This window comes from Acyrthosiphon pisum, chromosome X (assembly GCF_005508785.2).
Source record: "Acyrthosiphon pisum isolate AL4f chromosome X, pea_aphid_22Mar2018_4r6ur, whole genome shotgun sequence".
Lineage (NCBI taxonomy): Eukaryota > Metazoa > Arthropoda > Insecta > Hemiptera > Aphididae > Acyrthosiphon > Acyrthosiphon pisum.
The window spans coordinates 92302413-92309688 of NC_042493.1; positions in this window are offsets into that span (position 1 = coordinate 92302413).

Consider the following 7276-nt stretch of genomic DNA (forward strand, 5'->3'; position numbering starts at 1 on the left):
ATAATTTTTAATTGAAAAAGAATTGTATGTTTTTATATTTTATTGTTAGGTTTTATCCCATAGACATATAAATAAATGGACTGCGCTTAGAGAGAGAAATCATGAAACCGACATTGGTGAGAGAGATACAAACTGTTGGGTGCAAGCATGGGAGAAATAATTGAATAGTCAAATTATTCCGTGATATTATTTATGACCTTATCAAATATCAATGATGGTTATCACTACTTATCAGTTTTATAATCTATAAATTACAATAATTTCATGGCATGAATGAAGTTTAATTATTATTTCTTTCTTGATTGCCCCCAACTGTTTCTATCTCACTCACACAATGTACTTTTCAGATTCAGATAGACAGGGAGTGAGGAAAGCGCAGTCCATTTATTAATATGTCTATATGTCTATGGTTTTATCCATATAAAGAACAGCAAAAATTTAATTAATATTGTGTAATAAAACAAAAATAAATACATAATAATAATAAAATTCATTAAATTATAAAATCAATATATTATTTTTTATTGGAATCAGAAATAACCTAATGCATTATACCAGTGTCCAGTATACCGTATTATAATATAAGCTGGTGCTTCTATAATCTAAAAGTACAAATTATAACAGTTCATATAACTGCATATAAAATTTTAAAATCGTTTTTAATTTAGATACAACATTTCAAGAAACAGAAATACATCAACATCAGTACGTAGCATTATGTATCATTTTTACAGTTGGGGCCTTCCAAGTACTATCGTATATACTGGTTATCATTTACTTGTGTTCACACATTACGTATCTCAACAAGAATTAGCACCCTATTTTCAAATACCAGGGGATGGCTGCTTTTATTACCGTAAGTTCACACAATTATTTTAAAATAAATTATTTTCGACATTTTAATTTTTTCAGATTTAAATATTGTAAATTTTAGCTCGGTGCACATGTTAATATTTGATGACCACAATAGGCGGTCCATGATTTTAATTCTGGTACAGCACATTTAATTACACATTTAATATAAAATAAACATACATTCCTAGAGTTCAATAGAATAGTAAGTTGAGCATTCGAGAAAATCTCGAAGGGCTGCTAACATTTTAGGCTGGTACGATAAAATGGCCGCAATGCCGTACTATAATTTTTATAATAACAATAGTGTACTAGATATCAACGAATGCGATAAAGTCATTATTATTTATTTATATTAATATGTGACCAATAAATGAGATATTGGGCCACCATAGCAAATTATGGGCCGGTATAAAAGTATTTTTCGAAGAGCCGAGACTACCCAATCTGCCCCTGTATATTTCTATACCTATACCACACTCACATACACACACATATATAATATATTCTATACATTTCTTTCATTTTTCCTACTTGGAATTTTCATTTTATTTTATTTTTATAAACAGCTAGTTTATTAAATATTGTTATAATTATTAGTTATAATAGTTAAAATGATCATAATGCAATTCTATTTTCTAAAATAGCATGTCTTGTATGACTTCATTTGATAGCACAGGCTCTGCACCCTGCATCCCCGTATGACCCTCTATGTTTTTAATGAACTGGAATATTGTATATTTAATAAAAACCATAAGATATTTCTACCTTAAAAATGTGTAAAATTCGATGGCTAAGAGGCCAAAGTTTATATCACAAACAATAAATAAAAATAAAAATACAGTAAAACTTCCGTTAACGGTCACCTCTATACAGACCCGTTGCCAGACCAAATTTTCAGGAGGGGCAAAGCAAATTTTTGGGGGGGCATTATATAAAATGTATTAAATATTAATATAATTTCTAGGCACACGTGTGCTGCTGCAGTCGGCGATAAAATGAAAGAATATTTAGGTGTTCTATAATAAAATGTCAATTGATAGGAAAGTATTGAGCTACTATAACGATAGCAATCAATTTGCCAACAGTCGTCGTGACACGTAAGTATCGTCGTCATGGCCCAGAATTTCCGAAATAAATACTACAATACGGCTAAAAAAACTTTTTTGATCTATTCTATTACCGATGAAAATGTTATAAGCAATAAAATACTTACCTACCTAAAAGTCTTTCTAATATTTTTTAGGGGGACAACGCCCCAACAAATTTGGTTTTAGGTGTAACTCTAAAAGAAATTACCGTAAATAAATGACATTTTGACTGAATGTTTATATTAGCATTATATATAGGTACACCATAACATTTTCAAAATATATGAGCTGTTTACGGACATTTTCCGTTTCCAATTTTACCAGATTAACACAACAGACTTATGAAACGATTTTGAGAATAATTGGACTTACGACTATTAGCATCTTAGTCGTCGAATTAATTAACGTTTGAAAACATAATTTTGATTTAATATACCTACATCTGTTAACCATCATATTGTATGACCTCCAGTCGACGAGTTTATTTACATTTAAACAAGTTGGTCTTTGCATAATTGACTACATTCCGCGAGCGAATCATCTTAAAATCTTTGTGAAAATTGTATTTATACGATAGGTGTATATATTATTACGATTATTTATTAGCCATTATATTATACATGTATACCATTAAATACTGTTGACTGTTGAGGAAGAATTTGGACTGTTGCCCAGAGCAAGATCACCATAATATGTATATAACATAAGTTTAAAAAAAAATATAACTTGTAATAATGTGTTTTAAGAATTTATTCAAGAAACGAGTTTTAATTAATATACCGATTAAATGTCACAATGCATATATATTATTCCAACTAAAATGCACAGGCTTTATCTTTAAGCTATTAAATTAATCAATATTTTATATTTCTGTTTCACAAAGTATATTATTAAAAAACATTTTAGTGGACAAAAAAATATCATTTTGAAAATTTGGGCAACTATTGTTCTACGAATACCTATTGTTTATATGCATGCAGAGACAAACATTTGAATGCCTGCACTATTCAAGTATTTTTAAGTATTTCTCAGAACTGAATCAAAGTTTTAAAAAATAAAATGCTCTGTTAAATTATTTAACATACGCTTAAGCAAATTTTCTGTTCTTGTGAACAATTCTAAATACTTTTTCCACTGCACGGTAATGCATTGACATATAAGACTACAGTCACTTAACTTTTAAACTAGATATAAAAATAAAAGTTTATTTTGATTTTCAATATTAAAAATTCTAAACTACCCCTTAAAAAAATGCATCTGATAGTTATTTTATTCAAACAAACCTTTGTTAACTAAATTTTTTAGTTCGTTATCTACAAGGTACCTATACAATCTAGTATTAATGACTTGTTTTAAATGATTTGCTTAGAGATAATAATTGATGGTATGATAATAAGTTTAATATTAATACGTGACAATACGACATTACTTATGTAAGCTTTTATCTATTTACCTACACAAAACACATATAGGTACATACAAGGCTGGGCATTAACGAGTTAAAAATTAAAATTAAGTTAAAACGTTAAGTTAATTTTAATTAAGTTAATTAACTCGTTACTTTTTTTTTCAAATTAACTTTTAACTTAATAAGTTACTTTTTTTTCAAGATTAACGTGTTAACTTCAAGTTAATTTTATTTCAAAAATATCTAAATTAAGTTAATTTTCGTCCGAAGAATAATGCAAATTTTTGAATGTGTTTTTACTTTGATGTATCATTTTAAATTTCCCCAGTAATTTTCTTGGACGTAAAGAAAAACGGAACTTTTCTCCTTTACGGAACACCCCTTTTTTTGAGTTTGTTTTGGGGGGACTTGGTCATTTTTGGGTAAAAAAAATGTTGGTGAAATCAGAATTTGGCGCACGAAGTTATTCTCGAAGTTATAGCTAATTGAAGTTTTAACTTTATATAATAACCCTTAAATACCTATAATGCTTTATTTCTCGGACATTAAAATCGAAAATATCCCCCCATTTGCTGTGTAAACCACCACTGGGCCACAACTGGGCCCGCTTGGAGGCGCGACATTTATAAGTTATTAAACGTATTATATACTAACTTTGAAGTGTCATAACTTTGAAACTAAGTCTGAGCCCCAAATTCTGACTTCACCATCGTCTTCAGCGTACTTAACTACATAAGTATAAAAAAATGCCAAAAAAAAGGTGTCCCCTAAAGTAGAAATACACCAGAAAAACTATCTAACAAACCATATTATGTGTCTGGAATTTTTATTTTTGCAACTTAGCAAATTTTAACTTAACACTAAGTTAAGTTACTTTTTTTTTAATTTTAACTTTTAACTTAACGAGTTAACGAAAAAAAATACGAGCAACTTTTAACTTAACTTAACTTAATTATTTTAAAAATAACTTAACTTAACGAGTTCAAAAAAAATCGTTAACTTGCCCAGCCTTGCCTATATTATTGATATTTCGTAGGGAGGTTAACCCTTCGCGGCGAATGGTCTTGCGGTGAAATGGTACAGCGGCGAAACGGTCTGCGGTGAAATGGTCTGCGGCGAAACCGTCGCGGTGAATCGGTCGCGGCGAGATGTCCGGGTTCACATTTTAATATATAAAATAATAATTGGTAATAAAATATTATAATTTTAAAATTTTAAATTCTATATTAAAAAAAATTCAGTTTTTAAATTGCTTGATATTATTTCATAAAATCCAATAATCGTGACTAATGTCATATAATAAAATGAGTAATAAAAGGAAATTAAGCAAAGAAAAATATTAACATTTATTTTATATTTTTCAGTCTCTATATAGTCTATATACCTAGCAATATAATTTTAGTTGTCTAGTAGTCACACTGTTATTAAGCTTTCGCTAATTAGTTATGAATTATGAATCATTATACTCTAAGTCTAAACATAAATCATAATTTATGATTTATGTTTAGACTTAGAATATAATAGTAGGTATATACTAATAGGAAGAAAAAACGATACCGTCCAGTTATCCAGTTATTAAAAATACTAGGTTTCACAACGTTTCCAGTTTGCGTATTATAATATAATGTGCGTTTTATATAAATATGATTTTTTTAAAGATAATTTTAACCATAGTACTACCTATTTTTCTTTAAATTAAATTACCTTGACTTTTATGGTATTGTTTTAATATCAATATTCTATTTTAATAACACACGTACATAATAGAATTAGACATTATTACCATTTAGCAATTAGGATTAAAACAGAAAATTATTATTATGTTATTGTCTGTACATCAATTTCTATAATATGCGATAACAGTGAGCGCCAAGTGATAATATTAGTTTTTAATCTTTGTTGAAATTGCGTGGTTTTGCTCACTTCATCGTTAATTAGGTAGATATTTTGCGGTCAATGTTTTCTTCCATCTGTCACACAAATTCGTATTAAATTGTGGGCAAATTCAATAATAATATATGGGTATTTTATATTTAAGTTTTTTTAGTATTTTATTCAAAAAAAATATTGTCACTTAACTGTAAATTACGTTGGCTCTAGGTACTCAATGACGAAGAACACTCGATTATTGTGTATTCTACACAGCAAAACGGTTACTTACTTTCTAGTTTGCTTTTTGAAAAAAAAAAAAAATATAGATTCTGAGTGGAGTGATACATGTAGGTAATGGAGTGTGTTTATTTTTTAATTCACAACATTTTTTTTTGTCCGAAGACACTTTTTTTGTTAACAAAAAGATTCTAATAATGATTTTTAGAAATGTTTCTGGTATCAAATTGGATCTATATGATAATAAGAAAGATACATTTTATATTTTTTCAGTGTTTTAAAAAAAAAAAGAATGCACTAAGTAATGTTTAATTTCAAAGAATGTTTGATGTGGTTTTGTGGTCCCACAATATTATAATTGTTAAAATTATAACACAAACATTGAGAAGTAGGCTCACCTAAATACTGGAATTGATTTAATATCTATGCCATTATATTGCAATTTATTTTCCGGGGACATAGTATTAATATTAATACCGTAATAATTTAAATATAATATCTCTATAATCCATACATTTATTTACTGTATTTTTTATTACCATCGTGTAATAGAATTTCGTTTGAAGGCATACTGTAGGTATATCGTACATCGCAAAAAATATTCATTCGTAGAGTAAATATGCAATAAAGTAAATGATAATTATTCATTATACCTTATGTTTTAACTGGTTTTCGATGTCTCTCGATGAGTCTGTTCAATAAATTCACGTTAGCACGTTTTGTACACTTATCAACTCGCTATCATCGCTAACAGCTAAACAATTACAAACTATTAAACTTTTTGTATCGCCTTTTAATTAAAATCATTGGTTATAAAATACTAGTATTTATAACCAATGTGGTAATAGGTTCTTATAAAAGATATTTTATAGATACCCTGTATGAAAATGTAGGCATGTGCGTCTACAATGATCCATGTTAATCTTTTAAAGCACAACCGGTTACAAAGAAATGCACTTATATAAATTTAACACTATATTATATACATTATAAGTAAGTATCTATTGTATGGGTTTATCGTGTATAGGTAATCACACCGAAAAAATTTCGTTATAACTCCGTGTAAAAAAAAGCTAAGTTAAAAAAAAAATAAATTTAGTAACGATTAAATCTTTACACGACGTGATATAATATTATGGAAACTAAAATTATTAAATACTTAGTCAACATATTTTTTATACATTATTAATTACGAAAAATACTATAGTGGTTACTTATTTGTATTTATTTAGTATACTTCTACGTCCTGCCAAATTGTTAAACAATATGCTGACTAAGTATTTAACATTACAATTGATCTAATTTGTCATCATAGGTATTTGTAATATCATAAAATGGCATTTTACTTAGTTTCCATATTATATAACGTCTTTTAAAGATTTAATCATTACTAAATTTATTTTTTTTTAACTTAGATTTTTTTTACATAGAGTTATATCTGACGAAGTGTTTTTGGTGTGATATCAGCTATTTTTTTTATGAAGTAAGTCGCGATTTTATTTGACTGTATATAATAATAATAATAATCCATATAGCATGCATCATTAACCTCCTGTTATATCTTTTTTTTTTCTAATACTATAATGTAAACATCTTTTCCACCATGAGGCCAGCGTTCCATACTTATAAACATATCGTTACATCTAACCCATATTTTATTATTATGTTTAATAATTGGTGTGTAATGTGCTCGAGACTTGAGTCATTGATGGACCATGATAGTAAATCACAGAATTATAATAAGAGAATTCTTATAAGAGCATATGATTTGCAACATCGACCTTAATTGTTGCCTCGACTAATGAATTAAGAGGAC